Genomic DNA, 17341 nt, shown 5'->3' on the forward strand with positions numbered 1-17341 from the left:
TCATTTTTGTGAATATTATTAGCACCTCAATTGAGGGCGAGTGAGGGATGTTCTGTTTGAAGCCTCCAACGATGACTTTGGTGTGACCTTGAGACAGACGTCGTCTCCTTTATTCCTTTTAGAACCTGTTTTGCAAATCCCACTAGTGATGGCTCTCTTTTTTTAAACAGGATTCAGTCGCCACCACATACATATTGGTCATTAGTTAGCAGCAATTACTGTGTAATGGGGTCTTCAGACAGGCTGGCTAGTGTATTCAGTTGATTATCCTCTCCTGAGAAACCTTATACATTTCTATTAAGTTCCTATTGCATGCCATCGATCATCTTTTAAAAGCTCTTGCGGTCCACTTTGGGTCCATCAATAGTTTTGGAATGGAACTTTGCATGTAATTACTTGGAGTGATTAGAAGTAACTTTGGCCCTGGAGTATATCAAAGAAATTGGGGTTGCTCAAACGTATCAAAACTAATAAAAAATGCCAGTTTCGTGCAGATCTGTGTGCAGGTTTTCAGTTTGTGTTGCTGACCAGCTTTACTTGAATACTTATGACTGCTGAATACACAAGCAGATGGATTTGTATAGTTTTACTACAAAGTATGAAGACATTTTACAAGTCTTGCACAAAAATGCTAACGGTTAATGGCCGGTTCACACAGAACACGCATTTTTGCTGTTAAAACTGCGAGACGCAGGTCAGTGGAAGGAATAAAAACGCCAAAGACATGAGCGCAATGGTAAAACATGTCCGTCTAGCACGTGTTTACATTGAAAAAGTAGCACAGTGGAATGGAAAGACGTGTGCTGATTGAATGGCCCCTAAGTTTGTAAGCACTTTGTGAACTGTTGATGAAGAATATTTATAAAACTAACCAGAAAATACTACTCATTTAGCTGTTGTATGGCTAATAATCTAAAGAACACTAATTAATTTCTCCTTATTTCACACAGAAGTCTGTAGCTGATTCACATTCATAGCTATGATATCGCCATTCAGACAACTGCTGCTGGATCACATACTGTAAGGTCTATGTTGCTGCTCGTCTTCTGTGGATATTAAATGAGAGTTTGGTAGTTCATCACAAGGTGATACAATTCCGCTTTTACATTTTTTGCTCTGGTTTACATAAACTCTTGGTTTCTGATGATAAATTGCTTGTGATTTCCCTCATTTGTAAGTCGCTTTGGATAAAAGCATCTGCTTAATGATTAAATGCAAATGAAAAAGAAAAATCTCATCAGGCACAATGAAGTGAACCAGAAACCATTGTTTTAATTTCAGAGTCGTTCAAAGCATAAGAAAGAAACCAGTGAAAAATTACCCTGAGTGGTCATAAATAAGCTAATTAAGTTATTGTAAATGTTGACTCTAGTTACATATTTTGTGTAACGTTGATGAAGAAAAACCATAACGCTAGCCAGAATTTACTACTTAGTTAGCTATTTTTAGATAACAATTACAGTATAACAATTGTTGACTATTTAAAAATTATAGTTTAATGATTATTATTTATATTTATAATACTTTTTCTTTACCACTTTTGTCAGCCATTTTGAATTTGTCGTCATAAATAATATTAAAATAGCGTAATGACATACACTACAATTCAAAATTTTGTGGTCAGTAATTATTATTTTTTTTTTTTTTTTCAAGAAATTATCTTTTGATCAAACAATACAGAAAAAATGTATTGCGGTTTCCACAAAAATTTATACAGCAGAAGAACTGTTTTCAACATTGATAATAATAATAAATAAATGTTTCTTGAGCACCAAATCAGCATATTCGAATTATTTCTGAAGGATCATGTGACAATTCAGCTTTGCCATCACAGGAATAAATTACATAATAAAATATATTCACATAGTAAACAGTTTTTTAAAACTGAAACAATATTTTACAGTATTACCATTTTTACTGTATTTTTGATCAAATAAATGCAGCCTTACCGACCCCAAACTTTTAAACAGTACTGTATAAGACGGCAGTTGTATAGAATTACATTTAGATTTATTCATTTAACAAATACTTTTTTTTGCAAAGCAAATTACAAATTAGGAAAGGTTATAAGATAGGGGTCAAAAGTCATCATCCATGATGGTTAACAATGGCTTTAAAAGATCTATCCACTGTTGTTTTGTTCCAATTTAAACCACTTGAATGCATGTTACATCAAAATGACGACTTCCAACCTGTCGAACTTCCCAGGAGAACTTGAAGGCAGTGAGATCAGTGAACTTGTGCCAAAACGTCTTGATATGTGAGAAATACCAGGATGTGAAGGACTGAAATAACCAGTCGGACCAGCTTATCTTATCTGAACTAATCAAAATCGCAGGAAGATGGAACAGTGTAGAGAGTTAAAGTCTATCAGAGGCAGGTGTCAGGGATGGCAGCGGGTGTAGAACAGGACGTTGCCGCGTCCTGACAAAGCGCTGCTTCAGAGAAATGGAAATAATGACACTGCAGAGACCCTGTTCTATCGCTGAAAAAACAGACTTCTCCCCTCTCTCCGAATCCCGTCTCTTTTCTCTAGAGGGATGATTTTGCTGTGTTAAATTTCTGTCACCCTCTTGGAAGCTCAATGAAAGGAAATAGAGCTAGAGGGAAGCTCCAATTTTTGATGGTTCGGCTGATACGCTTCCACACGCCGGTCTGCTCAAGGAACAGGCAGTCTCTTTCTGAGATAAAACATTATAATACATTATAGTGGCACTTTTATTAAGCTACTATTTGTTTTGAGGTTGTCTGTTTCCCTTCTGTCTCATTTGTAGCTGATTAACTGAAATTTATTTAAAAATACTCCTTAACTGTTGATTCATTTTTGTAGTTTTATTACTAGGTCTGGAGATATGACATATTCACAATGATTTTGCTATTAATATAATGTAGATTGTAAAATGCATTATATTAATAGTGTGTCTGATTCCCATGACAGCACTAGACAATGCATTTGTGAGTTGCGTCTCGTAAGATGATGTTTAAAATAAAAACTACGTCCTTGTTTCCTTGTTTCAGTCCATTTCAATGCAAAAGTTTTTTTGCGACTGACTGACTCGCTCATTAAGACAGTCTTTGCCGCCATCTAATGGCGTATTAATGTAACTTTCACTGAAGTCAAAATCACTAACGGACTCTTTCTCAATACCAAAAAATATGGCATGTTATTTATATAAAATATTATTTATTGAACAATAATATTTAAATTAACAACAATAGCCATTATAACAATATAAGAAGTAAAATAGGAAATAAACACAAGCAAACAGTTTAGTCAAACATACAAAAGCAGTGCTCTAATCAGTACAGGATTTAATTTCAATGTAAATATAAAGTTATGAAACTTAATGTAGCCCTTAAGCCAAATCTATTAGCTCTGGAACAAGTAATAGATTAGTAAGACCAAAGATTGCTCGTTTGATATACCCAACACAAATTATACCTCATGTTTAAACACTATCTACATAAGAGCCAGCAGCAAATTCCTGAAGGACTGGCCGAGATGAAGCTATTCTCTGCAGGTACACAAGCTCTAAACGGTTGCTGACGGCCTCAAGCTCACATCTCCAAAAGCGTCTAAACAAATTTTCAAATAGGTGCTATGTTTACATATAAATCGCATATCTGAAAAAAAACAACTATATTCTTGCCTAAAAAAACTCTTAAAACTGCATTCTTTTACAAAATAACAGTAGTATCTATAAAAATATGGCGGGGTTTGCTCGTCCAGCATGACACTCGCTGTGAGAATGCTGACAGCGGAGTGATTCAAACGGTGAAACGGTTCCTGTGACGATACTGGCAGAATATCGCATGGCCAGAAAGACCTCTTAGACAATCAGATTCGAGAATCAGAAAGAACTGTTGTATAAATTAATTTAATGTTTCCTTAAAGAAAGAACTGATTTCAAACTACCTGAAATGAGTCGTCAGCAATTCCAGTCTCAATTACTGCACAAACCTACGTAGGTTTGCAACAAATCTGCATAATGCCAGCATATGGTCTTCATTGGCTGCCCGCGAACCACGTCTACTTTGACCCTCAAACACTGTAGTTGTAACTGAGGTTCGTGTTGTCGACATGTCGAGAAAACGCTGTTTTCTGTTCTGCGAAAGCAAATCTACTTTGCATGCACTTCCGAGGACTCGGCCTCGAATGGATATGGTAAAACTGACACTATTGTTACTGTTCTGATCACTGTGTATAGAAGTGTTGAGGAAGCCTCCAGGCTGAAATTCGGATATGGTAGTGGGCGTTTCGTTTCCGACATGCGCTGTAAGCAGTAGACCAATCACAACAGACTGGGCCGTCTGACCAATCAGAGCAGAGTAGGCTCTCGGACAGGAGAGGTTTAGAAAGACTGAACTGTTTCAGACACTGTGAGAAATGAGGTGATGTGCAATGTATATTATGAGAAAATTAAAGTGTTTTTTGACCTTGGATGCATGTAAACCTATTGTAAGAGACCTCCAAAACAAAACTAAGAACATTTAAAATAGCATAATAGAGGAACTAAAAACTTAAATTCGGTTCATTTCTGTGAGTCATTTCAAAATGGCAGTTACAGTGAATCGATTCCAAACTGATTCATCACTCAGAAATGTTCATAGAAGGCACAGTCACATTTTTATATGTTAATATATTTTAGTAAGAATATATATTGTTAAATATGGCTGTGTATTGTTATATTTGTGCATGTAAATGAATATTAAATAATTCCTCATGTTCATTTAGTGAAAAATATTGTGGTAAACAATTCTTGTGAACAATTTCAATATAATTGGATATAATGGCTGTTTGGTTACAATTATGGTTCTTCTGACCAAAAAAGGAAGAAAAAAAAAAGACCCTTTTTAATATCAAAATATACGACGAATATTATCAAAAGGAAGAAAAATATTCATATATTTTGTGTTTTGCCAAAGTAAAAGTTCATAAAAAGCAGTTTTGTTCTTTCAAAAAAGAAAAGAAAAAACTCAGCGAGGGGATTAGATTGGAAAAAAAATAAATTGCATCTCATCAGGCACAGTGAAGTGAACCAAAAATCATTGTTTTATTAACTGAGTCTTACAAAGCATGAGAAAGAAAACACTGAAAAATTACCCAGAGTGTTCAAATCCATATTGCCAGCCAGCCATTGGGGTGTAATCACTGGTGCACACAGATCCTTCGCATGAGCCGATGAGATTCTTTTGCATGAAGTTTCTCATAAATGAAAAGTAAATAAATTGGAGCTTTTTCAGGGGAAGTATCACAACAGAGTAGATTTTCTCTGAAATAAAAAGTTTCATTTCAGTGCCCTGAATATGTTACATGACTGAAGTTTCTTTTTGGTAAGTTTAAATGCTGTAGTCTGACCTAAAGGTCGAAGTCATTTGAATTTTTTAAAAATGTTTTTGTATATATTCATTTGGCCTCTCATGCACAAAACCAGTGCGGTTTCCTCTACAGCCTACTTAACTGAGGATATTGCAATACAGAAAAAAATTAAAAGGCAATTTAAAAAAAAATCATAAATACATAATACATGTTTATGAATTTAATGCACTGATTGAAAGACCACTGAAATGAATCAAACCACTTCAGACTCAAGAAATGATTGCAAATTGTAAACATGTTTATGTTAGTTCAAGCTATTTGTTTTTTCTTTCACTAGGGTTTCAATCAGCCTAAATCACTGTTTATTTTGCTTATAAATTATATCAGATGATTATAAAACATACGTACTTTATACTGCAGGGTCAGACATAACCAGAGCTTGAGGGGAAATGCTGCCTAATAGGACAAAAGTTAATTAAATTACATTTAATAACAATAAGAAAATTGATAAATATTATTCATTTCAAAATATGGGGTCAAGACTGATTTGAGAGGTTTGAAATTAATTATTTTTTCCAATTCAGTGTTTTTATTTAATTGGAAACAACACAGTATGACAGTATTTATTGTCTGAAAAATATATGCAGATAAAAAATGCTTTATTTTCACCCTCCTGAAAGGCTTTATAAGAACTTTGAGTCAACTTTGTAAGACCAAATATCAAGCCAAATAGACTCTAGGCTGAAGTTCACACTCTTAGAAAAAGCCCAGGGGGTCGAGAGTGTAAGACGTTGGCAGGACAGTGCTGCCGTCCGCAACATTATGAGACAATAGTACGCCTCCAAGGTACAAAGAAAGGAAGAAAGTAAAAGAGAATAGTGTGCTGAAGCATTCGTACGCAGCTCAGGTAATTACAGCATCTGTTAAGAGTTTTACGGATTGTTTTTCATCTCCACATGGCCGCCACTCCTAAAAAACCAATTACCTCGGGTGGAAGGGGTCGCGTTTGCAGTGAGAAAAACGCAAAAATCACTGAACTTGCTTGAGTTCTTTTTTTTTTTTTTTTTTTTTTGTATTGGTGTGTGAGTGAAACAGAGGCCTATTTTTTGCATTCTGTAAGTACACCAATCCCATAATTCCATACAATTATGTATTTCATTGATTTAGAAACAAATACTCCTTAAGGGTGTTTCTTCAACTTTTGGCACTTTTGGCCCTGTGGACTTTCACAAATTAAAGACTTCTCACACTTTCTCTAGTTTAATTAATCTACTAGACATTCATCAATGAGGAATTCATTCTTTTTTGTTGTTTTTTTTCTTTTCTTTGAACTGTCATGAACAAATGTCATTTCCACTCCTTATGAAATCTCCATTCATTGTCATGGAAATGATGGAATTGTTAGAATTTGCCGTGCTAAGGCTAATTTGAAAGCTAGCAATGTGTGTGTCCTAAATGCACATAATTATATAATATTGTATCATTTTTTGCATAATTCTACCAAATTACAGCATGGTTGGAAGTGACGCACAATAAAAATGTTAATTTTTATCTTGTTTTTTTTTCTCCACAGATTCACGTCTCGTAAGCAAATAAATGGTAAAAAGTTTCCAAGGCAGAGCCTTCACATGACAAAAACAAAAAATTGATAACATTTCATGAACAAATATCATTTCCAGTACATATCAATTCTCTATACATTCTGTGATGGAAATAACATGGTGGAATTTTTTAAGAATTTGTCTTGCTAAGGCTAATTTGAAAGCTAGCAATGTGTGTGTCCTAAATGTACATAATTATATAATATTTTAACATTTTTTGCATAATTCTACCAAATTACAGCTTGGTTGGAAGTGACGCACAATAAATATTTTGATATTTACCTAGTTTTTTTTCTCCACAAATTCACGTCTCGTAAGCAAATACATATTTTACATAATTCTACCAAATTACAGCATGGTTGGAAGTGAAAAAATCTTCCAAGGGATAGCTTTCACATGACAAAAACAAAAAACTGATAACATTTCATGAATAAATATCATTTCCACTACATATAAAATCTCCATTCATTCTGTGATGGAAATGACATGGTGGAATTGTTAGAATTAGTCTTGCTAACACTAATTTGAAAGCTAGCAACTTGTGTTTCCTAAATTTACATAATTAAATAATATTTTAATATTTTTTGCATAGTTCTACCAAATTACAGCTTGATTGGACATGACACACAATAAAAATTTTAAAATTTATCTTGTTTTTCTCCACAGATTCATGTGCAAATAAATAGTAAAAAGTTTCCAAGGCAGAGCCTTCGTATGACAAAACGGAAAAAAAAACAAAAAAACAACAACATTTCAATAAAAAGTTTTAAAAAAACACATCAAAGTGTCTATAATGAAGAAACACTCATGTATGCAATTATGTTTATGGCGTGCTGTAGTTTATTAAAATACTGTAAAATACTATGTTGTGCAATAAGCCAGTCAGTGGAACGTTTAATGACTGGCTCATATGCAATGATGCAAAACAAATACCCACACCATAATACATTTCTAAAGCATTCTTGTTGTTTATTCATCCGCATATGAGTCAACTTTATGTTTTAGATTATGAGAGAAGATAATATAGTGTAATTCTGCAGATAGAGAAGCAGGCGGTGAAATTACTGTTCATTATGGTGGCGCGGGTTCTGTGAATAGGCCAGATAGAAATGTTGTTTCCCTGTGACACCAGACACCTTATCAGGGTCAAATAACCATACATTCGTTTATGCATTTTTGCTTCTTAATGAAATGCAATTGAACAGACAGATAAATGAGAGAAGGCCCCATTAACCGGTGATTAATTGATCTCATTTGTGGCGAGCACAACACTCCCCTCTTTTCCCTCTGACCCCAATCTCTGATTGTCCTTCGCTATCAGAAGAATGACTTTGAGGTTTCTTGCCTCCGCTCCCCCCTTCGCCTGCTTCCGTATATCCTCAGCTCTAACTCGTATGTTTCTGAGAAACATATAAGCGGATTTGCGCTTATAAAAATTGAAAGAAAAAAAAGAGAGGGGAAAGATTCATATTGGGGAAAGTGTAGGGCTTTATTCTCCTGGAGCACTGCCTGATCAGCTTTGTAACTCAGAGAACTTTTTTTTCTATTTTTGCTTTTTCCCTTTAAACCACCGTGTCTAATTGCGATGGCGTTTTTAATTAAAAGTCAGGGATGTGTGGTTGTTTGTTTGGAAAGAGAATTATCCGTTTCTTCCTTGGCTTCTCTCTCTCTCTCTCTCCGCAGACACTATCTTCCATCTATCTGGCTAATGAGCGGGAGGGAAGAACCTGCTGGAGGACTTGTTGATATTTGTCCTTCTCTGACTGGCTTTCTGAGAGTTTGTGATTAGCGCGCGACGTGCTTGCTCGCTTTTGAAGCTCCAGGACGTTAGCCATCCTGAAAGAAGAACGATAAGGAGATTCTGGAGTTTGGGCTCCTCCGTTGAAAAACAAAGCCGCCATATATTCAATTCGGAAAACTTTGAAAGTGACCTTGTCCTTTGATGCTTTGAAGTTGAATAGAGCTGGAAAGAAACAAACGCATTAGATATGTAGCATATGTGTATCTGACAGCGGATGGACTATAGCTAATATTAATAGTAAAAGGAATGAACGATTCTTTCGCCAAGCAATATATAGTATTATTATAATAAGAATGATCATACATTTTTTTAATTAATACTTTTTTTCAGCAAGGACACATTAAATTGATAAAAAAATATAGGTAGAAATTAACATTAACACAGCTGAATAAATAGTTTTGGAGTTTGATTGACAGGCGATCTAACCAATCATAACGTCGAACCTGCCATTTTGTCCAACAAAGCAGTCAGGGGAGTTAGTAGATTAACGTCGAAGTTGATCTTGAAAACTGGTGTGTACTTACGTCTTTCCGCGGTTGAAACAGCATTCCTTCTTATGTTTTTTTATGTTTATTTGATGCTATAAATGAACTAGTAGGAAGAGATGATCGGTTCACAAGCCTCTTTAACTGAGGCGTTACAGCGATCTGTAACGACACATAAAAAAGAGCCACAAAACGGTATTTATTGTATAAATTTCTTTAAAAATTACAATATTTGAACTTTGAGACTTTGTTTAATATCAAAAGTAACCTGCTCTGTCTTGTCTGTCGACGCGTTGTCAGTGTCCTCTTTGCTCCGCGATGTATTGAACATGAGAACATGATGTGTGACGTGAGAACGGCATGGCTTGTCGGACAGAGCAACAGTAACAAAACAGGGCGGGTCTTTGCGAACGGTCAGTTGCTTTAATGTTAACACTTGTAAAGTGTTACTAGTTTGGTGTGGTTTATGGCTGCTAAGCAACCTAATAACTTTTATATAGATTGTGCAAACTGTCCATTTTTTATATATTCTGAATTTTAGCTTCAAGATGGGTGTTTTCTTAGAAACATTTTACCATGACTTCATCATTTATTTGTTTACCAAAGAGACAGCAGCAGCATCACCGAAGAGCTTGAGGTGAAATATGAGCTATGTGATGCGTGAAGAAAAGAAACATCAAGGTAAATATCACTTGAGAGCAGTGTATTTTTGTATCTCATTTCCAATCAAGCAGTAATTTTGTCAAATTAGTTGTGTGAAAAATTAATTTTTCTCTTTAGATACATAAGATGCTATGAAATAAGCATTTATTTGTTTAAATAAAACAAAAGGAGCCATTTTGTTCCAGAAATATTTAAATGTCATTTCCACCAAATTATGAATAGTTATGGGATAAAAATGCTGTTTGTTCATGAGTGCGGTTGCTGTGTTCACACACACCTTCTCAATCCGGATTAAATGAGAAAATTAAATAATGAAGCTCCAACAGAACTAGATATGAAAACTTTTGAAGTTTTATAATTGCTTCGTAATTAAATTTAAACAGAACAATCAAAAAAGTATTATAACTAAATCATATTATTGGTTTAAAAAAAAACACTATTTTACTTTTTTTTTTATTTAACCATAGTTTTTGTCATTTGACAAAAAAATCAGAGGTTTATTTAAAATAATCATATTCTTTATAGATTTTTTTCTTCAAAGAACACTGTATATTGTCACAGAGCCTCTATTTACTTATTTAGACTCTAAATAAATCCTGTATCTTCAACACACATAAAAATATTTAAATTTTATTTAAGATTTTGTCATGTTATTCAGTCATTTAGAGGTTTATTTGAAAAAATGTTACTATCAAACTTATCAAACTTTTTAATTTTTATATATATATATACAGGTGCTGGTCATATAATTAGAATATCATGAAAAAGTTCATTTTTTTATTGTAAATTATTTTAAAAAATGAAACTTTCATATATTCTAGGTTCCCTACATGTAAAGTAAAACATTTCAAAAGTTTTTTTTTAAAATTTGTTGATTAGAGCGTACAGCTAATGAAAGTCCAAAATCCAGTATCTCAAAATATTAGAATATTTACATTTGAGTTTCATTAAATGACCATCCCTACAGTATAAATTCCGGGTATCTTTTGTTCTTTGAAACCACACTAATGGGGAAGACTGCTGACTTGGCAATGGTCCAGGAGACAATCATTGACACCCTCCACAAAGAGAGTAAGTCACAGAAGGTCATTACTGAATGGGGTGGCTGTTTACAGAGTGAAATATCAAAGCATATTAAATGCAAAGTTGACTGGAAGGAAGAAATTGGGTAGGCAAAGGTGCACAAGCAACAGGTATGACCGCAAGCTTGAGAATACTGTCAAGTAAAGCCGATTCAAACACTTGGGAGAGCTTCACAATGAGTAGAATGAAGCCGGAGTCAGCGCATCAAGAGTCACCACACTCAGACATCTTCAGGAAAAGGACTACCAAGCCACTTCTGAACCAGAAACAATGTCAGAAGCATCTTACCTGGGCTAAGGAGAAAAAGAACTGGACAGTGAACAGTGGTTGAAAGTCCTCTTTTCAGATAAAAGTAAATTTTGCATTTCATGTTGAAATCATGGTCCCAGAGTCTGAAGGAAGACTGGAGAGGCACAGAATCCAAGCTGCTTGAAGTCTAGTGTGAAGTTTCTGAAGTCAATAATGATTTGGGGGGGCCGTGATGTCTGCTGGTGTTGGTCCATTGTGTTTTATCAAGTGCAAAGTCAATGCAGCCATCTTCCAGGAGATTTTGGAGCACTTTATGCTTCCATCTGCTGACAAGCTTTATGGAGATGCTGATTTCCTTTTCCAGCAGGACTTTAGCACCTGCCCACAGTGCAAAAACCACTTCCAAGTGGTTTGCTGATCATGATATTACTGTGCTTTATTGGCCAGCCAACATGCCTGACCTGAATCTATGGGATATTTTCAAGAGAAAGATGAGAAACAGTCGACCCAACAATATACAGATGATCTGAAGGCTCAATAGTGCCTCAGCAGTGCCACAGGCTGATCACTTCCATGCCACACTTCACTGATGCTGTAATTTGTGCTAGGAGCAAGTCATTTGCTGTAATATGTGCTGCCGACCAAGTATTGAGTGCACAAATGAACATACTTTAAAGAACTTGAACTTTTCTGTTTTGCAAATCCATTTTTTGATTGATCTTAGGAAATATTCTAATATTTTGAGATACTGGATTTTGGACTTTCATGAGCTGTACGCTCTAATCATCAAAATTTAAAAAAAAAAACTTTTGAAATGTTTTACTTTACATGTAGGGAATCTAGAATATATGAAAGTTTCATTTTTAAAAATAATTTACAATAAAAAAACGAACTTTTTCATGATATTCTAATTATATGACCAGCACCTGTATATATGTATATATATATATATATATATATATATATATATACATACATATACACATATATACATATATTGTGCTTTGTTATGGGGCCCCTAATGATGAGGGAAAATTATATGGGAGGAAATTAATTAATTATTTTATTTATTTATTTATAGATACTAAATAGATCCTGTATCTCTAACCATTTATTTTATTTTTTATATTTTAATTATTTTTTTTATTATAGTTATTAATATTTTATCTTTTATTTTTAATAATTTCGTTGTGGGCTTTTGTTGTTTTATTTGTTTTTTTTTCCTCTATTTTTTAACCATACTTTTTGTCATTATCATTTTCTTTATAGATTTTTTCTTCAAAGAACATTATTTTCAAAACTTATTTCAGTTTATTGCCAAGGCAACATTTCTAATTTTCATTTTGTTTTTCAACTAATATTTATTTAATTTATTTATTAAAATTATTTATTTATTTATTTATTTTTACTATTTTGTTTTATTTTATTTCAGATTTATTTCAATTAACAGATATGTTTTTAATAGTTTTAGTTGTAGTTGACGATAATAACCCTGTCTCAAACCAATCCGGCAAGCTGCTCATGGACCAATGACTTTGAGTTTCCTGGCCATCTAGTTCAGCTCCACCCATCAATCATCTCTTGCTGCGGTGATGTACCTGTAAGAGAATTATGAGTTGTTTGAGCAAGTACATGAGCGTGTGTGTTCGTTTCAGCGTGTGGGCCGAGCAGCGGGCTTGGTTGAAACAATCCCATGACATTGTAACAGCTGAGCCCCTCATTTGGGGCCGTTTGGCAGGGCGTCAGGAGCACCAGGTGTCCCCTTTGCACCCAGCGCTTTGAAGCGGGCATGCATGAACGTCCGACCTGGAAAAGACCTTTCTGTCAAAGAGAACAAGGACTGGGCACAGCGTGTGCCGCACATGTGGCTCTCCATTTTAGCTCATGCCTTTGAGTTTGTGTGTGTGTGTTTGCGAGTACGAGTGTGCGTGTGTTTTATAGACTGTGAGAAATGACTGCAATCTCAGCCCGGAACCGTTGCTGAAAATGTGAGAAATGGTGGCTTAACAGCTGTTATGGAGGGGCTGTTCTCTTTTTCACCCAAGATAGGTTTGTTTTTGAGATGAATTGTTTCAAGTGCTGTTTAGATTTAGCACATACTATGCCTCAAAAAACATTCTGTTTTCCTAGAACACCCGGAGCCATGGGGACAAATCCTTAACAAAACTTACTTGCAGTGAAAATGCCTTTTCTACACATAATTGTGGTTTTGATGCTGTACTTTTAAGGTGGTTGAACGAGAAGTATCACATCACAGGTCTGGCAAAAAAAAATACTTAAAGGTCAAAGTTCACCAATTATGAGATTCAGCATCTGAAATTTCATGCCCGGCTTTGGCCCAACTTATGTTTAATTGGCTTTTTCGAAGGTAAAAAAGGTTGGAATCTCCATAATACAGAGCCTGGTCTCATTAGAAAAACGTACCTGTGGGAACGTTTTCGCGAGTCGCAAAATACGTACCAATACGTACATATCACTGCAGTTTCAATGTGAAATGTCCACTGGGTGGCGCTAAAAGCATGTTAATTTTTTTGCCGGAACAGATAAACATGAATATGGTACATTTTTATGATGTTGGTTTTCATATGAATCACCGTAGTTCTGATTTGAAATTTTGTCCGGTGAGTGTCGCTAAAAGTCTAGTGCTCCATTTTTTTTTTTTAAATAACATACCACCAACACTACACCCAAACCTACCCGATAGTGTTAACAAAAGCAAATGTGACATAAAAAGCATCCGTAATCGTGCCGTTTTAGCTTGTTTTGATCTCTCATCTTTGAGCTTTTTTACCATGACTCGTTTTTTCCCCGGATTCGTACCCAAGGCTTCCTTGTTCTAAGTAGTTCTCCGTACCAGCTGAGCTACCGAACAAACTTGATGTGTTAGAAAAGTTTGAAGTCATAACATAATATTGTGCAAGGAGACGTGAAAACAAGTCTTTATTAATCTATAATCTGAAACTGTAATCGTAACTGTGTTTGAAAACGATTAAAAGCACTTGCTGTTTTACTGCCTCTAGTGTTCATTTCTGTTGGAAACTGCAGTGATATGTACGTATTGAAACGTATTTTTGCGACTCGCGAAAACGTTCTCACAGGTACGTCTTTCCATGAGACCAGGCTGATAACACACCAGGATCTGGCTTGCTTATACTTCTCAGCAGCATTGAACTTTGGTTTGAAAGGTGGGTATTTAACCAATAGAGTGCTGCAGTCATGACGTCAAAACCCAGAAGACTAATTCACCACTGGTTCCCTCAAGATTTTCCTATAGGGTTTTATTTTGGTGTTTTTTTTAATATATGAGTAAAATAAGATCTATGGTAAACATAACTTGATGATACTTGGACGTTTTGCTCTACAAAGTACATTACACACCCACATCTAAATGTGAATTTTAAGCTGTTATGTTTATTTTAAAGGGGACATATCACGAAAATCTGACCTTTTCCATGTTTAAGTGCTATAATCGGGTCCCCGGTGCATCTACAAACCCAGAATATGTGACAACCCAGTAACTTTGTTTTGGTAAGCCTTTCTCTGCAAGCATGTGAAAATATGAGCCATTCAGATTTCGCTCCCCTTGTGACATAGGAAGGGGATCTTATTATAATATTACCGCCCCTTAATCTGTATGTTTCCACCCACGGCACCGCCATTTTGTTTTCGCAAGCGACAATGGTGTACCAGTAACTGGAGTGCAGCTGTCCTGCACAGTTTAGCTACAACCCTGATCAAACACATTTGAATGTTTTCAGGATTACTAAAGCTACGTGAAGGAAGGTGAGTTCGGTCGGAAGCAAAGCTCTGCAGGACAGCAGCGCTCAAGAACGACCGTCCCTGAGCTTGTGATATGTCTCAGCTATGTAAACATTATCACTGATCCGTTAACGGCTACAATAGTAAACATATCTCCATAAACTCCTGGCATCTGAGCCACTAAGGACGCAGTGGTGTAATTTTATTTGTGAAGATGGATCAATACCAACTATTCAAGATCCAATTTCATATATATTTCGTGATGTTTGTAAATTGTCTTTCTGAATGTCTTGTGTTAGCACATTGCTAATGTACTGTTAAATGTGGTTAAAGTTCCCATTGTATTCACAGAGACCAGAGCCATGTCGTTATTTTCATTTTAAACCCGAAAACTCTTGCAGTCTGTATAATTCGTGAACTGCATCTTCTTTCTTATTAAGTCTTTGAGCTTTAGCCACGTTAGCCGTGCAACACTCTATCAAACTCATTCAGAATCAAATGTTAGCAAATACCCACAAAATACATGCAATACCTACGTGATCTGATATGCTGCATTACAAACAGTGTGATCCATTTTGAGAGTTATATTTGCTGTGTGAGCTTCTCCTGTATTGTTTATGCCTCAGTATATGAATCGCGAGCTTGGGGGCGGAGAGCACAAGCTCATTTGCATTTAAAGGTACACACACCAAATCAGCGCATTTTTTCTCCCACCCAAAAACAGGCAGATAAAACATGGTATAATAAAAAATCCATGGGGTATTTTGAGCTGAAACTTCTCAGACACATTCTGGGGACAACTGAGACTTATATTACGTCTTGTAAAAAGGGGCATAATAGGTCCCCTTTAAAAAAACAACACTGTATGTTTCTAATAAGTACCTAGATAAATGCATTTAGGGTGTGAGTGTGTGTAATTTACTCTAGAGCTAATCGTCCAAGTATAATCAAGTTATGTTTGCCACAGACCTTATTTTACTCATATATAAAATAAATAAATAAATACAAATAAAAAAACATAGGAAAAGCTCAAGGGAACCATGGCGAATTAGTCTTCTGAGTTTTGACATCGCAGCTGCAGCACTCTATAGGCTATCCTTAACAAGTTTTGTCCATGTGATCCTACAGTGTCGTCTAATAAAATGCTTGTGTTTTTGCAACCACTGCTCTGCTATTGAGCAGTTTACTTTCTGTTTACTGGCATTTCATGTGACATCATATGTTTATTAGATCCTGTAACGCCATCAAACCTTACATGACGTGAGGGACTGAAGCTGGTTGTGACACCACCTGACAACTTCTGGAAAGCAGCAGACTCATCAGCTGCCATGAGCCTCTGCCAAACACCAATTCCCATCAGCGAGACGGCGAACCAGTTTCCTTTTTTCCTCACCGAAGAGATCATCGCAAGCTTACATGGTATTTGAATGAAATTAATTTTTAATCTCAAAATCGTAGAGCAAATGTTGGGTTTTCAAACATAGACATTTATTATAAGGGGAATAGACCAATACATGAGAGAAATCACAATACTCAAAATGGCGGCACAAGTTACATTTTTTTTTTTTTTTAGCATGATTTAAACTAAAGACGCTTATTTGCCAGTTTTACACATTATATTGAAATATTACATATCAGAAAACTCAGAGCAGTGTTGTTATTGTAAACAAACTAAATTTATTAAAATAGTTTTTGTTAATTTAAATAAAGCTGAAATAAAATACATTATATAATATGATAAAGTTCAACTTAAAAATGTACACAAACATTAGAAATAGTGCCTAAAAACAGCCACAAGCAGCGAATTAGCGAATAGAAACGTGTACAAAATCTTAATGATGTGATTTTTATAGAAAAGTCCATCTTGACTCTTCACTGAAAGTTGGGGTTTGATTATAATATGTGAGGTGTATGTGTGGACTCATATTATAACGGCACCTTGAGGCCGATTTTCACAAAATTTGGTAGGCTACATATATTCATTTTTACACAATGTGCAAATATATCCATTTTTGTAAATGTAGGCCATTCAGATTTGCTGTTATTAGCCTTTGAAATTTGGTTGAATTTATTTGTTTTTGAAATATCCAACTCATATTAGAGGGTATGCTAGGTTGTCCACCAAAGAAAATGCATACCGATTTTCAACTGTTTTTTTTTTTTTTTTTTAGTTGTAGCACCCCCTATTGGCAGAATTGTACAAAACTTGGTGTGCATTCTCAGAACGCCCTATAGTATGTGTGACAAGTTTCATTAAGTTTGGACATTGCGTTCAGCAGCTATAGTTCGACTTGGGTGTTGCCTAACCCATTAATTTTGTAATGCTTTGACAAATCAAAGTTATTTTGATAATGTTTTGCCAGCACCATCCCTGGCTGCT

This window comes from Ctenopharyngodon idella, chromosome 24 (assembly GCF_019924925.1).
Source record: "Ctenopharyngodon idella isolate HZGC_01 chromosome 24, HZGC01, whole genome shotgun sequence".
Lineage (NCBI taxonomy): Eukaryota > Metazoa > Chordata > Actinopteri > Cypriniformes > Xenocyprididae > Ctenopharyngodon > Ctenopharyngodon idella.